We start from the raw sequence: 16,749 nt of genomic DNA on the forward strand, positions 1-16,749 counted from the left end.
GTGATAAAAGTATAAATTATTGCAAATTACCCTGAAATAAATTCAGTCAATTGAATCTCCAAGAGATTTAAAAATAGTAACACTTACTAGAAATTCCTGGTATGGGAATGTATTGAATGGAAATAACTTGCACGGGGCAAAAGCTTTTCCACAAAGAGAGCTGCTTAGGGAAGTGGAGGAGACCGATGATATGCACACACCCCTCATTCAAGCCTACTAGCATTAGAGTGGTCCTGCTGCCAAAGGCGTCCTTAGAAACCACTTGCAATTTGCTCCAGCACTAAATTACGTGCAGCAGAACAGAGACATAACAATCTCTGCCTGAAAAATTTGAAAGTGGGTGCTAGCAGGCTCTCTTGAAAACCATGGAATGATCTCAACCTTTTAGATTAAGATGTAGACTCCTTGAGAAGAGAAATTTAAAGTTTTTTGCAAAGTGGGACTTCCTTGATGCAGAGTGGATAGGAATCTGCCTGCCAGAGCAGGGAACATGGGTTTTATCCCTGTTCCAGGATGATCCTAAATGCCGTGGAGCAACTAAGCCTGAGTGCCGCAACTGCTGAGCCTATGCTTTAGAGCTCGCAAGCTGAAACTCCTGAGCCAGCCTGCATGATACAGCTACTAAAGCCCATGCCTAGAGCCTGTACTCCACAACAAGAGAAGCCACTGCTATGAGAAGCCCGTGCACCATGAAGAAGAGTAGCCCCCTTCTTCTTGCAACTAGAGAAAGCCCGCACAAAGCAGCAAAGACCCAGTGCAGACAAAAATATAATAAATAAACATAAATGTTTCCCAGAGGGATCGAATCAAGTGCATTGTTGTACAGGATGTTAAGTTGTAAGCAAGGTAACATCTTAGGATGTTGACCTAGAAATGATTTGAAATTCACAGTACTATTACTACAAGTCATTCCTCCTGAGATCCTTAGAGGCAAAGATCAATTGCCTGTCAAAGCAGTACATAAAGCAACATTGTCAGCATCCACAATGTGCAGGAGAGAGGCTCAGCCCCGGCATGTCTGTATCTAACCGGATCCTAACGTGTGCAGCTCCCCCACATTTGGTCACTGGGCTGTTGCCTTTGACATGGCTCCTACCTTCAATATTACCTCTCACACAAACTACTGTGTTGGCTGTACGGAGCACAATGTTTCACTCTGTGTAAAGCCCGTGATGGCTTTTAGTTTATCTTAGAGTTAGACACTGCTCAATTTCCTCATCCTGAGTGTCAAGCGGCATCGGGTTAGACCTGGGGTAGCCTAAATTGGATTTACAAATGAGGCCATGGGTCCCTCTGCTGGAGAGTTGGAGGAACTCCTAGGATTCCATAGGGAACACCCAGGAGTGACAAAAAGGATGGGTCTTAAAGAGAATTTCTACTGTATAGCACAGGGAACTCTGCTCAATACTCTCTAACAATAATTTGAAAAAGGATAGATACATGTATATGTATGACTGAATCATTTTGCTGTACACATTAATGGCAGCAAGCAAAGAGGAACGAGAGCCTCTTGATGATGGTGAAAGAAGAAAGTGAAAAAGCTAGCTTAAAACTGAACACTCAAAAACTAGCATCATGGCATCTGGCCCCATGGCAAATAGATGAGGAAAAAATGGCAACAGTGACCTGATGTAAAAAGCCAACTAATTGGAAAAGACCCTGATATCGGGAAAGATTGTGGGCAGGAGAAGAATGTGACAAAGGATGAGATGGTTAGATAGCATCATAGACTCAGTGGACATGAGTTTGAGAAAGCTCTAGGAGATGGTGAGGGACAGGGAAGCCTGGAGTCCTTGGGGTCCATGGGGTCCCCAAAGAGTCAGACATGACTTAGCAACTACTGAACAACAACAACACACCTGAAATTAACACAACATTGTTAATCAACTATATGCCAATACAAAATAAAAATTTTAAAAGAGAGAGACTATCATTAAGGTTACAGACTATCTGTTTTATCTCCAACCCCAAAAGTCCTGTGAGCACAAGAAAGATAGGCAAGATATCAGGTCTGTCTTCTCTGAAGAGAATCTGTGGGAAAGGAAACCTAGCAATCCACTGTGGTTTGTACTGTAAAGACGGATTGCTAGGTTTCCTTTCCTGCAGTGCCACCAAGCTAAATAGGAGAAAACTGATAATGAAGGAGTCTCCCCATATGGGCAATGTCCTTCTTTTAAATTTTTCAAAGGATCTTGCTGTGATCCCCATGGAGAGATTTATAACACTGCTATCCCACTGGGTCAATCCCCTAATCCTTTTAGATTCTGAAACCTATACTGTCTCCTTTCTGTTTTAAGAGGCAAAGCCAATATGGGGAGACTCCTTCACTCTCAGTTTTCTCCTATTTAGCACAGTGGCACTGAAGGAGTTCTCCTGGGGTCTCAGAGAGATACCTTCTCAGTGCAAATGACTTCATTCTGCAAGCTGTCAATCAATCTTCCAGTTAGACTGGCATTCTCTGCCCTCACTTCTTCAGAGTAACTTGAACTTGAGTGTCTTAGAGGGTTACTAGAGGGATTCAGTTTGTACCATCAACCAGCAATAAGCACAGAAACATTTCTATACCTGTAGCCTTCCTGGCGGAGAAGGCAATGGCAAGCCACTCCAGTATTATTGCCTAGAAAATCCCATGGATGGAGGAGCCTGGTAGGCTGTAGTCCATGGGGTCGCTAAGGGTCGGACACGACTGAGCGACTTCTCTTTCATTTTTCACTTTCACACATTGGAGAAGGAAATGGCAACCCACTCCAGTGTTCTTGCCTGGAGAATCCCAGGGACGGGGTAGCCTGGTGGGCTTAATTGTATGGGGTCACACAGAGTCGGACACGACTGAAGTGACTTCGCAGCAGCAGCAGCAGCCTTCCTGGAGTGCACTCTCTAGTGATGCAGACTCTTCCCTGAAACAGAGCTAGCTGGGGTAATAAAGCTGTGGGATTTGAGTTCTGACTTTCTTGACTTCTTCAAGGTATCATTAAAAAATTGTTTGCTTTATTCCAACTTTTAAATAAGTTTAAATCTAAACTTAAATTATAGATACAAAGAGAATATTTCATGTAAAGATGGGCACAATAAAGGACATAAATGGTATGGACATAAGAGAAGCTGAAGATACTAAGAAAAAGTGTCAAGAATACACAGAATAACTATGCAAAAAAGTTCTTAATGACCCAGGTAACCACAATGATGCGATCACTCATCTACAACCAGATATCCTAGTGTGTGAAGTTGAGTGGGCCTTAGGAGGCATCTCTACAAACAAATCTAGTGGAGGTGATGGAATTCCCATTTAGCTATTTCAAATAATCGAAGATGATGATGTGAAAGTGTTTCACTCAATATGCCAGCAAATTTGGAAAAGTCAGCTGTGGTCACAGGAATGGAAGTGTCAGTTTTCATTACATTCCAAAAGAAAGTCAATGCCAAAGAAACTACCACAGAACTACACTCACCTCATATGCTAGCAAAGCAATGCTCAAAATTCTCCAAGGCAGGCTTCAACAGTACCTGAACTGTGAAATTCCAGATGTTCAAGCTGGATTTAGAAAAGGCAGAGGAGCCAGAGACCCACTTTCTGACATCACTGGCTTATCAAAAAAAGCAAAAGAGTTACAGAAAAACACCTACTTCGGCTTTATTGACTATGCCAAAACCTTTGATTGTGTGGATCACAACAAACTGTGGAAAATTCTTCAAGAGATGGGAATACCAGACCACCTGACCTGCCTCGTGAGAAATCTGTATGCACGTAAATTAGCAAGAGTTAGAACTGGACATGGAACAAGAGACTGGTTCCACATCAGGAAAAGAGTATGTCAAGGCTGTATATTGTGACCCTTCTTATTTAATTCTATACAGAGTAAATCATGTGAAATGCCGGGCTGCGTAAAGTACAAGCTGGAATCAATACTGCAGGGAGATATATCAATAGCCACATATATGCAGATGACACCACCCTATGGCAGAAAACAAAGAAGAACTAAAGAGTCTCTTGATGAAAGTGAAGGAGGAGAGTGAAAAAGTTGGCTTAAAATTCAACATTCAGTAAACTAAGGTCATGGCATTCAGTCCCATCACTTCATGGGAAATAGATGAGGGAAACAATGGAAACATTGAGAGATTTTATTTTGGGGGGCTCTAAAATCACTGCAGATGGTGACTGCATCCATGAAATTAAAAGACACTTGCTCCTTGGAGGCAAAGCTATGGAAAACCTAGAGAGCATACTAAAAAGCAGAGACATTACTTTGCTAACAAAGGTCTGTCTAGTCAATGCTATGGCTTTTTTAGTAGTCATGTGTGGATGTGAGAGCTGGAATATAAAGAAAGCTGAGCACTGATGAATTGATGCTTTTGAACTGTGGTGTTGGAGAAGACTCTTGAGAGTTCCTTGGACTGCAAGATCAAACCAGTCAATCTTAGTGGAAATCAGTCCTGAATATACATTGGAAGGACTGATGCTGAGGCTGAAACTTCAATACTTTGGCTTCCTGATGTGAAGAGTTGACTCACTGGAAAAGACCCTGATGCTGGGGAAGACTGAAGACAGAAGGAGAAGGGGACAACAGAGAATGAGATGGTTGGATGGTATCACCGACTCAATGGACATGAGTTTGAGAAAGCCCCAGGAATAGGTAATGGACAAGGAAGCCTGGCGTGCTGCAGTCCATGGGGTCACAAAGAGTCAGACACGACTGAGTTACTGAACTGAACTGATTTTTCATTTTTTATTTTATTTAAATTTTTACTTATTTATTTTATTATTATTATTTTTTATTGGAGGCTAATTACTTTACAATATTATATTGGTTGGTTTTGCCATACATTAGATTGAATCCGCCCGGGTGTACATAAGTTCCCCTTCTTGAACCCCCCTTCCACCTCCCTCCTCCCCATATCCTCCTTCTGGGTCTTCCCCGTGCACCAGCCCCGAGCATCCTGTATCATGCGTCAAACCTGGACTGGTAATTCGTTTCACATATGATAATATACATGCTGCAATGCCATTCTCCCAAATCATCAAACCCTCATCCTCTTGCAGGCTTGTATACAGGGTAAAGGTTACCATCTTTCTAAATTCCATATATGTGCGTTAGTATACTGTATTGGTGTTTTTCTTTCTGGCTTACTTCACTCTGTATAATAGGCCCCAATTTCATCCACCTCGTTAGAACTGATCCAAATGTGTTCTTTTTGATGACTGAATAATACTCCATTGTGTATATGTACCAAAGATTTCTTATCCATTCGTCTGCAGATGGACATCTAGGTTGCTTCCATGTCCTGGCTATTATAAACAGTAATGCAATGAACATTGGAGTACATGTGTTTCCTTCAATCTGGCTTCCTCGGTGTGTATGCCCAGAAGTGCAATTGCTGGATCATATGACAGTTCTATTTCCAGTTTTTTGAGGAATCTCCACACTGTTCTCCATAGAGGCTGTACTAGTTTGCATTCCCACCAACAGTGTAACAGGGTTCCCTTTTCTCCACATCCTCTCCAGCATTTATTGCATGTGGACTTTTGGATAGCTGCCATTCTGACTGGTGTGAAATGGTATCTCATAGTGGTTTTGATTTGCATTTCTCTGATTATGAGGGATGTTGAGCATTTTTTCATGTGTTTGTTAGCCATCTTTATGTCTTCTTTGGAGAAATGTCTGTTCAGTTCTTTGGCCCATTTTGTGATTGGGTCGTTTATCTTTCTGGAATTGAGCTGCAGGATCTGCTTGTATAATTTGGAGATTAATTCTTTGTCAGTTGTTTCAGTGGCTATTATTTTCTCCCATTCTGAAGGCTGTCTTTTCACCTTGCGTATAGTTTCCTTTGGTGTGCAGAAGCTCTTGATTTTAATTAGATCCCATTTGTTTATTTTTGCTTTTATTTCCAATATTCTGGGAGGTGGGTCTTGGAGGATCCTGCTCTGATTTAGGTCGGAGAGTGTTTTCCTATGTTCTCCTCTAGGAGTTTTATAGTTTCTGGTCTTACATTTACATCTTTAATCCATTTTGAGTTTATTTTTGTGTATGGTGTTAATGAGTGTTCTAGTTTCATTCTTTTACAAGTGGCTGACCAGTTTTCTCAGCACCACTTATTAAAGAGACTGTCTTTTCTCCATTTTATATTCTTGCCTCCTTTGTCAAAGATAAGGTGTCCATAGGTATGGGGATTTATCTCTGGTTTTCTATTTGGTTCCATTGATCTATATTTCTGTCTTTATGCCAGTACCATACTGTCTTGATGACTGTGGCTTTGTAGTAGAGCCTGAAGTCCAGTAGATTGATTCCCCCAGATCCATTCTTTTTTCTCAAAATTTCTTTGGCTATTCGAGGTTTTATGTATTTCCATATAAATTGTGAGATTATTTGTTCTAGTTCTGTGAAAAATATCGTTGGTAGCTTGATAGGGATTGCATTGAATGTACAAATTACTTTGTGTAGTATACTTATTTTCAAAATATTTATTCCTCCAATCCATGAACACGGTGTATTTTTCCATATATTAGTATCCTCTTGGACTACTTTTACCAGTGTTTTATAGTTTTCTATGTACAAGTCTTTTGTTTCTTTCCATTCCATTCTGATCAGGCATTCAGTCGTGTCCGACTCTTTGCCATCCCATGAATCACAGCACGCCAGGCCTCCCTGTCCATTAACAATTCCTGGAGTAAACCCATACTCATGTCCATTGAGGCGGTGATGCCATCCAGCCATCTCATTATCTGTCATCCCCGTTTCCTCCTGCCCCCAATCACTCCCAACATCAGAGTCTTTTCCAATGAGTCAACTCGTTGCATGAGGTGGCCAAAATATTGGAGCTTCAGTTTTAGCATCAGTCCTTCCAATGAACACCCAGGTTGATCTCCTTTAGAATGGACTGGTTGGATCTCATTGTAGACCTAGGGACTCTCAAGAGTCTTCTCCAGCACCACAGTTCAAAAGCATCAATTCTTGGGCTATCAGCTTTCTTCACAGTCCAACTCTCACATGCATACATGATCACGGGAAAAACCATCGCCTTGACTAGACGGACCTTTGTTGGCAAAGTAATGTCTCTGCTTCTTAATATGCTATCTAGGTTGGTCATAACCTTCCTTCCAAGGAGTAAGAGTCTTTTAACTTCATGGCTGCAATCAGCATCTGCAGTGATTTTGGAGCCCAAAAAATAAAGTCTGACACTATTTGCACTGTTTCCCCATCTATTTCCCATGAAGTGATGGGACCAGATGCCATGATCTTTGTTTTCTGAATGTTGAGCTTCAAGCCAACCTTTTCACTCTCCTCTTTCACTTTCATCAAGATGCTTTTGAGTTCCTCTTCACTTTCTGCCATAAGGGTGGTGTCATCTACATATCTGAAGTTATTGATATTTCTCCCGGCAATCTTGATTCCAGCTTGTGCTTCTTCCAGCCCAGCGTTCCTCATGATGTACTCTGCATAGAAGTTAAATAAGCAGGGTGACAATATACAACCTTGACGAACTCCTTTTCCTATTTGGAACCGGTCTGTTGTTCCATATCCAGTTCTAACTGTTGCTTCCAGACCTGCATACAGGTTTCTCAAGAGGCAGGTCAGGTGGTCTGGGATTCCCATCTCTTTCAGAATTTTCCACAGTTTATTTTCATCCACACAGTCAATGTGGATCTTGCTTTGGCATAGTCAATGTGACTATGCTTTGGCATAGTCAATGAAGCAGAAATAGATGTTTTTCTGGAACGCTCTTGCTTTCTCCATAATCCAGAGGATGTTTGCGATTTGGTCTCTGGTTCCTCTCCCTTTTCTAAAACCTGCTTGAACATCTGGAAGTTCACAGTTCACATATTGCTGAAGCCTGGTTTGGAGAATTTTGAGCATGACTTTACTGGCGTGTGAGATGCGTGCAATTGTGCAGTAGTTTGAGCATTCTTTGGCATTGCATTTCTTTTGGATTGGAATGAAGACTGACCTTTTCCAGTCCTGTGGCCAGTACTGAGTTTTCCAAATTTGCTGGCATATTGAGTGCAACACTTTCACAGCATCATCTTTCAATTTTGAATTAGCTCAATTGGTATTCCATCACCTCCACTAGCTTTGTTCGTAGTGATGCTCTCTAAGGCCCACTTGACTTCACATTCCAAGATGTCTGGCTCCAGATGAGTGATCACACCATCGTGATTTTCTTGGTCTTTAGGTAGATATATTCCTACGTATTTAATTCTTTGCAATACAACAGTGAATGGAATAGTTTCCTTAATTTCTCTTTCTATTCTCTCATTATTAGTGTATAGGAATGCAAGGGATTTCTCTGTGTTGATTTTATATCCTGCAACTTTATTGTATTCATTGATTAGCTCTAGTAGTTTTCTGGTAGAGTCTTTAGGGTTTTCCGTGTAGAGGATCATGTCATCGGCGAACAATGAGTCTTTTACTTCTTATTTTCCAATTTGGATTCTTTTTATGTCTATTTCTGCTCTGATTGCTGTGGCCAAAACTTCCAGAACTTTGTTGAATAAAAGTGGTGAGAGTGGGCACCCTTGTCTTGTTCCTGACTTTAGGGGAAATGCTTTCAGTTTTTCACCGTTGAGGATAATGTTTGCTATGGGTTTGTCACATATAGCTTTTATTATGTTGAGGTATGTTCCTTCCCACTTTCTGGAGGGTTTTTTTTTTTTATCATAAATGGATGTTGCATTTTGTCGAAGGCTTTCTCTGCATCTATTGAGATAATCATATTGTTTTTATTTTTCAGTTTTTTAATGTGGTGTATTACATTGGTTGATTTGCGGATAATGCAGAATCCTTTCATTCCTGGGTAAAGCCCACTTGGTCATGATGTATGATCTTCTCAATGTGTTACTGGATTCTGATTGCTAGAATTTTGTTAAGGATTTTTGCATCTATGTTCATCAGTGATATTGGCCTGTAGTTTTCTTTTTTTTTTGTAGGATCTTTACCAGGTTTTGGGATTAGGGTGATGTTGGCCTCATAGAATGAGTTAGGAAGTTTCCCTTCCTCAGCAATTTTCTGGAAGAGTTTGAGTAGAATAGGTAAATTTTTGATAGCATTCAGCTGTGAAGCCGTCTGGACCTGGGCTCTTGTTTGCTGGAAGATTTCTGATTACAGCTTCTATTTCCGTGCTTGTGATGTATCTATTAAGATTTTCTATTTCTTCCTGGTTCAGTTTTGGAAAGTTGTACTTTTCTAAGAATTTGTCCGTTTCTTCCAAGTTATCCATTTTATTGGCATATAATTCCTGATAGTAGTCTCTTATGATCCATTTTATTTCTGTGTTGTCAGTTGTGATCTCTCCAGTTTCATTTCTAATTTTATTGATTTGGTTCTTCTCCCTTTGTTTTTTGATGAGTCTGGCTAGTGGTTTGTCAATTTTGCTTACCCTTTCAAAGAACCAGGTTTTGGCTTTGTTGATTTTTACTATGGTCTCTTTTGTTTCTTTTGCATTTATTTCTGCCCTAATTTTTAAGATTTCTTTCCTTCTACTCACCCTGGGGTTCTTCATTTCTTCCTTTTCTAGTTGCTTTAGGTGTAGAGTTAGGTTATTTAGTTGACTTTTTTCTTGTTTCTTGAGGTGTGCCTGTATTGCTATGAACCTTCCCCCTAGCATTCCTTTTACAGTGTTCCAGATGTTTTGGGTTGTTGTGATTTCATTTTCATTCATTTCTATGCATATTTTGATTTTTCTTTTGATTTCTTCTATGATTTGTTCATTATTCCACAGCATGTTGTTCAGCCTCCATATGTTGGCATTTTTAATAGTTTTTCTCCTGTAATTGCGATCTAATCTTACTGCATTGTGGTCATAAAAGATGGTTGGAATGATTTCAACTTTTTTGAATTTATCAAGGCTAGATTTGTGGCCCAGGATGTGATCTATCCTGGAAAATGTTCTGTGTGCGCTTGAAAAAACGGTGAAATTCATTGTTTTGTGGTGAAATGTCCTATAGAGATCTATTAGGTCTAACTGATCTATTATATCATTTAATGTTTGTGTTTCCTTGTTAATTTTCTGTTTAGTTGATCTATCCATAGGTGTGAGTGGGGTATTAAAATCTCCCACTATTTTTGTGTTGGTGTTAATTTCCCCTTTCATACTTGTTAATAATTGTCTTACATATTGCGGTGCTCCTATGTTGGGTGCATAAGTATTTATAATTGTTATATCTTCTTCTTGGATTGATCCTTTTATCATTATGTAGTTTCCTTCTTTGTCTCTTTTCACAGCCTTTGTTTTAAAATCTATTGTATCTGATATGAGTATTGCTACTCCTGCTTTCTTTTGGTCTCTATTTGCGTGGATTGCCTTTTTCCAGCCCTTCACTTTCACTCTGTATGTGTCCCTCGTTATGAGGTGGGTCTCTTGTAGACAACATATATGGGGGTTCTTGTTTTTGTATCCATTCAGCCAGCCTTTGTCTTTTGATTGGGGCATTCAACCCATTTACTTTTAAGGTGATTATTGATAAGTATGATCCCTTTGCCATTTTCTTTATTGTTTTGGGTTCGAGTTTATGTACCCTTTCTGTATTTCCTATCTAGAGAAGATCCTTTAGTATTTGTTGGAGAGCTGGTTTGGTGATGCTGAATTCTCTCAGCTTTTGCTTGTCTGTAAAGCTTTTGATTTCTCCTTCATATTTGAATGAGATCCTTACTGGGTATAGTAATCTGGGATGTAGGTTACTTTCTTTTATCACTTAAGTATGTCTTGCCATTCCCTCCTGGCCTGAAGAGTTTCTGTTGAAAGATCAGCTGTTATCCTCATGGGAATACCCTTGTGTGTTATTTGTTGCTTTTCCTTGCTGCTTTTAATATTTGCTCTTTGTGTTTGATCTTTGTTAATTTGATTAATATGTGTCTTGGAGTATTTTGCCTACAGTTTATCCTGTTGGGGACTCTCTGGGTTTCTTTGACTTGCGTGATTATTTTCTTCCCCATTTTAGGGAAATTTTCAACTATCATCTCCTCAAGTAGTCTCTCATGGTCTTTCTTTTTGTCTTCTTCTTCTGGGACTCCTATGATTTGAATGTTGGGGCGTTTAACATTGTACCAGAGGTCTCTAAAATTGTCCTCATTTCTTTTAATTCGTTTTTCTTTTCAGCTCGCTGTTTCATTTATTTTTCCAATTCTATCTTCTAGCTCACTTATCCTGTCTTCTGCCCCCGTTATTCTACTGTTTTTTCCCTTAAGAGTGATTTTTATCTCATCTATTGCATTATTCATTGTATTTTGACTCTTTTCAATATCCTCTAATTCCTTATTAAACATTTCTTGCATCTTCTCAATCGTTTTCTCCACTTTATTTTTCTGTAACTCCATTTTGATTTCCAGATTTTGAATCATTTCCACAATTAAAATTCAAAATTCTTTATCAGGTAGGTTCCTTATGTCTTCCTCTTTTGTTTGTGTTGGTGGGAATTTATCCTGTTCCTTTACTTGCTGGGTATTTCTCTGCCTCTTCATCTTGCTTATATTGCTGTGCTTGGGGTGGCCTTTCCGTCTTCTGAAAATATGTGGAGTTCTCTTCATTATGTAGTTTCCTCGCTGTGTGTGGGGTTTGACAGGTGACTTGTCAAGGTTCCCTGGTTAGGGAAGCTTGTGTCAGTGTTCTGGTGGGTGGAGTTGGATTTCTTCTCTCTGGAGTGCAATGAAGTGTCCAGTAATGAGTTATGAGATGTCAATAAGTTTGGAGTGACTTTGGACAATCTGTGTATTGAAGCTCAGGGCTATGTTCCTGTGTTGCTGGAGAATTTGCATGGTATGTCTTTCTCTGAAACTTGTTGACCCTTGGGTGGTACCTGGTTTCAGTGTATGTATAGAGGCATTTGATGAGCACCTATCACTTAATGTTCCCTGGAAAAGGAGATCTCTGGTGTTCTCAGGATTTGGACTTAAGCCTCTGCCTATGGTTTTCAGTCTTATTCTTGCAGTAGGCTCAAGACTTCTCCATCTGTTACTTCCAAGGCCGTTCCTTCTGTTAAAGCTCTTCTGTTTGCTGGTCTCTTCAGTGTCTAATTCCAGACCTGACACCAGGGGGGCGGTGGTGGACACTTTTTTTGGCTCACCTGTTCAGTCCTGCTGTGGGGAGGGAGGAACGGTGCTAACAAATATCATTTTTACAGTGTTTTGTTGGTTTCTGCCACACAACAATGGTAATCAGCCATAATGAAACTTTTAACTACTCTTTCTTCAACTTCCTTTCCTCCTTCCTCCCCACCCTCTTCTCCCTTGGTCATCACGGAGTGTCAGACTGGGCTCCTTGTGTTAGATAGCAACTTCTCACCAGCTATCTATTTTACACATAGTAGTTACACATGTTGATGCTACTTTTTCCATTTGTCCCACTTTCCCCCTCCCTGACTATGTCCACAAATCCATTTTCCACACCAGCACCTCCATACCTTCCCTTCAGATAGGTTCATTAATACCGTTTTTCTAGATCCCATACATATATGCATTAGTATCTGATATTTCTTTTTGACTTACTTCACTCTGTATAATAGGTTCTAGGTTCAGCCACCTTACTAGAACTGGCTCAAATTTGTTCTTCTTATAGTTAAGGAATATTCCACTGAATATATGTCCCACAGTTTCTTAATCCATTCATCTGCTGATAGACATCTATGTCACTTCAATGTCCTCAGTTCAGTTCAGTTCGGTCGCTCAGTCATGTCCAACTATTTGCGACCCCATGAATCACAGCACCCCAGGCCTTCCTGTCCATCACCAACTCCCGGAGATCACTCAAACTCACATCCATTGAGTCGGTAATACAATCCAGCCATCTCATCCTCTGTTGTCCCCTTCTCCTCCTGCCCCCAATCCTTCCTAGCATCAGAGTCTTTTCCAGTGAGTCAACTGTTCGCATGAGGGGGCCAATGTATTGGAGCTTCAGCTTTAGCATCAGTCCTTCCAATGAACACCCAGGACTGATCTCCTCTAGAATGTACCAGTTGGATCTCCTTGCAGTCCAAGGGACTCTCAAGAGTCTTCTCCAACACCACAGTTCAAAAGCATCAATTCTTCAGTGATCAGCTTTCTTCACAGTCCAACTCTCACATCCATACATGACCACTGGAAAAACCATAGCCTTGACTAGACAGACCTTGATACCAAGGGAACATTTCACGCAAAGATGAGCTCAATAAAGAACATAAACCGTATGGACCTAATAGAAGCAGAAGATATTAAAAAGAGGTGGCAAGAAGACAGAAGAACTGTACAAAAAATATCTTCATGACCAAGATAATCACAATGGTGTGATCACGCACCTACAGCCAGACATCTTGGAATGTGAAGTCAAGTGGGCCTTAGAAATCATCACTATGAACAAAGCTAGTGGAGGTGATGAAATTCCAGTTGAGCTATTTCAAATCCTGAAAGATGATGTTTTAAAAGTGTTTCACTCAATATGCTAGCAAATTTGGAATACTCAGCACAGGCCACAGGACTGGAAAAGTCAGTCTTCATTCCAGTCCAAAAGAAAGGCAATGCCAAAGAATGCTCAAATTACTGCACAATTGCAGTCATCTCACACGCTAGTAAAGTCATGCTCAAAATTCTCCAAGCCAGGCTTCAGCAATACATGAAACAGGAACTTCCAGATGTTCAAGCAGGTTTTAGAAAAGGCAGAGGAACCAGAGACCAAATTGCCAACATCCTCTGGATCATGGAAAAAGGAAGAAAGTTCCAGAAAAACATCTATTTCTGCTTCATTGACTATGCCAAAGCCTTTGACTGTGTGGATCACAATAAACTGTGGAAAATTCTGAAAGAGATGGGAATACCAGAACACTTGACCTGCCTCTTGAGAAACCTGTATGCAGGTCAGGAAACAACATTTAGAACTGGACATGGAACAATGGACTGGTTCCAAATATGAAAATCGGAGGCCCTTAAGATGTCCATTGATTTAGGTCAGCTGCCTGAAGACAGTAGCCTAGATGGAATTTCCAAAATTACTATTTTGGAGAGCACACTTTTGTGTCTCCCAAGTGGCAAAGGGGGTACCTGAGTCAGAATTAATGTCTCGTGATCCAAAGGGAACAAGAATAAGCTTGGTATGGAAGGAGATTACTCTTATTGAAGAGGAAGTCCAGGTGGGGGTCACCAAGGACAGTCCCATATCAGTGATTGTGACAGTATATGTAGAAGTCTCAGCAGAAAGACGACCAGAGGAATCACTTTACTGGGGGGAGTATGGTCCATCTCCTGAGGGGTTATGTTCCCATCTGGATAGTCTCCACTTTTGATTTGGAAGAATAGGATGTTCTAGTCCATCACCTCCATAAGCCGAAGTATTATGGCATGAATTCACACCTGCCACCAGTTTGTGTGTGCCCACTTCACAAATGGAGGGAAGGTGGTACACTGATGAGTCTATACTGATAGAATGTGGGGGCCTTAGTGTGGGAGTCTATGATATGACTGAGGATGGCTTCTTGTGTAGGGTGGTTAGTGTGAATGAAAGGAACTGTGGACTGTCCTAATTCTCACCATATCTGGGCACGCTTGGGCACCCCAGATAGGTTTGCCTTGTATGAGCAAATATTCCCTTAGCCATTGACCAGACAAATGAAGCCATTAGCAACAGATGCCTAATCCTCTGAATTGCAAAGGCCTCTTTACATGCCCTCCTTAAGGGAGAGTTGAATAGCTACAATTTTCCTAATTGACTGAATCAGAGTTTGGGGTTGGAAGTGGGGATGACCCTTTTACTATAGGGCTGGGTGTTGAGGCTGGGTACAATGCCAGAGCCCTTGAGTGGGCTGCATTGTCTGCAACTGTGGTGGTGCTGTTGGTGAGGAACACTTATATCCTATCCATCTTAGACAGTTTGTCTCAAGGAACCTCCCAATTAGCCAGAGGAGAAGGAAAGAGGGGTGAGGTTGGGTCCCAGGCTGAGCAACTGGAATTTGTCTCCTGTAGACACTTCAAGATAAAGATAATGACAGGGACAGAGAGGAGCAGAATCTTGCTTGGATAAAACATAAAGAAGGTGCATATTTCTCCTTCTTGAGGTCAAAGAGAACTCCCTGACTACACATGCACAGAGAAGGGAGGGTGCGCCAGATCATAATATGTCTTTCCAACCTCCTAAGAACCCCTCGCATGGAATCCATCTTGGTTAAAAGATGTGTACACATCAGAGAGGACCCTGAGTCAGACCAAGTACAGGTATGAAGCAAGATGAGTGGCCATAGGGAAACTGGAAAACTGCTCCCAAATAAGCAATTTAGCCACCCCCAAAACGCATAACTCTCTCTCTCTCTCTCTGTCTCTCTTGAGCCTGCCCATGTTTTCTTTAACACATACTGTGCTTCTAATAAATGCTCTACTTGTTGTAATCTTGTCTCGTCACTGATTTTTTCTTCAAAGAAGACAAGGTCTGACATCTTGCTTCCAACCTGCTGGCCTTCATGGTCTAGTGTTTTGGATCCACGACTTTCACCACTAAGGCCCAGGTTTGATTCTCAGTCAGGGAACCTAGATCCCCTTCAAGCCACCATATCCAGTGGCCCCCAAGATCAGGGGCACCACTATCACTTCATCAAGGCTCTGGGGAAAGGGTCTGAGCATGGACGAAGTCACATCCTTCTGTAATCTGGAAAGGCCTTTGATGTCAACTTTAGCCGTCTTTTGGTGGTACCACTTCCATTCTACCAACAAGGCATCCATGGTAATGCTGATCTTCATTTGGAGGCATCTCTAACCCAGGATATTATAGGAACTTGGGTATATAGTAGTACCACGTAGGGGTGGTTGTTCCCTGCTTTCTAAAAAAGCCCAATAAGATGAAAAGTTGGTGCCCAAGAGGAGTATATCGACCTGCTTCTGGGACTTAGTCTAAAACGCCATGGAGAGTCATGTAAGCCCATGTTTGTATCACTCACACCTGCCTGTATTTATCTCTACATTTAACACCTAGTATTTGACAGAGGTGCTTTGTAGCTGTGATTTAAGAGATATACAGTGATCAACTGTCTTAAACAGCTCTGACTTGACTATAGGAAAACACCTGGACAGATGAGAACTGGAGGTGTCTGAGAGTTCCTTTTGCTTCATTACTAGGCTAAAGTCTCTACCTTGGGCAGGATTTGTAATCTGCAAGGGAAATAGATGGGGAAACAGTGGAAACAGTGTCAGACTTTATTTTTTGGGGGCTCCAAAATCACTGCAGATGCTGATTGCAGCCAGGAAATTAAAAGACGCTTACTCCTTGGAAGGAAAGTTATGACCAACCTAGACAGCATATTAAAAAGCAGAGACATTACTTTGGCAACAAAAGTAAGTCTAGTCAAGACTATGGTTTTTCCCGTGGTCATGCGTGGATGTGAGAGTTGGACTGTGAAGAAAGCTGATCGCCGAAGAATTGATGCTTTTGACCTGTGGTGCTGGAGAAGACTCTTGAGAGTCCCTTGGACTGCAAGGAGATCCAACCAGTCCATCCTAGAGGAGATCAGTCCTGGGTATTCATTGGAAGGACTGATGCTAAAGCTGAAACTCCAATACTTTGGTCACCTCATGCGATGAGTTGACTCACTGGAAAAGAGTCTTATGCTAGGAGGGATTGGGCGCAGGAGGAGACGGGGACGACAGAGAATGAGATGGCTGGATGGCATCACCGACTCGATGGACATGAGTTTGAGTGTACTCCGGGAGTTGGTGATGGACAGGGAGGCCTGGCGTGCTGTGATTCATGGGGTCGCAAAGAGTCAGACATGACTGAGTGACTGAACTGGACTGAACTGAAGGCACAACT

This window comes from Moschus berezovskii, chromosome 21 (genome assembly GCF_049115385.1).
Source record: "Moschus berezovskii isolate FMDL1 chromosome 21, NW_MosBer_1.0, whole genome shotgun sequence".
Lineage (NCBI taxonomy): Eukaryota > Metazoa > Chordata > Mammalia > Artiodactyla > Moschidae > Moschus > Moschus berezovskii.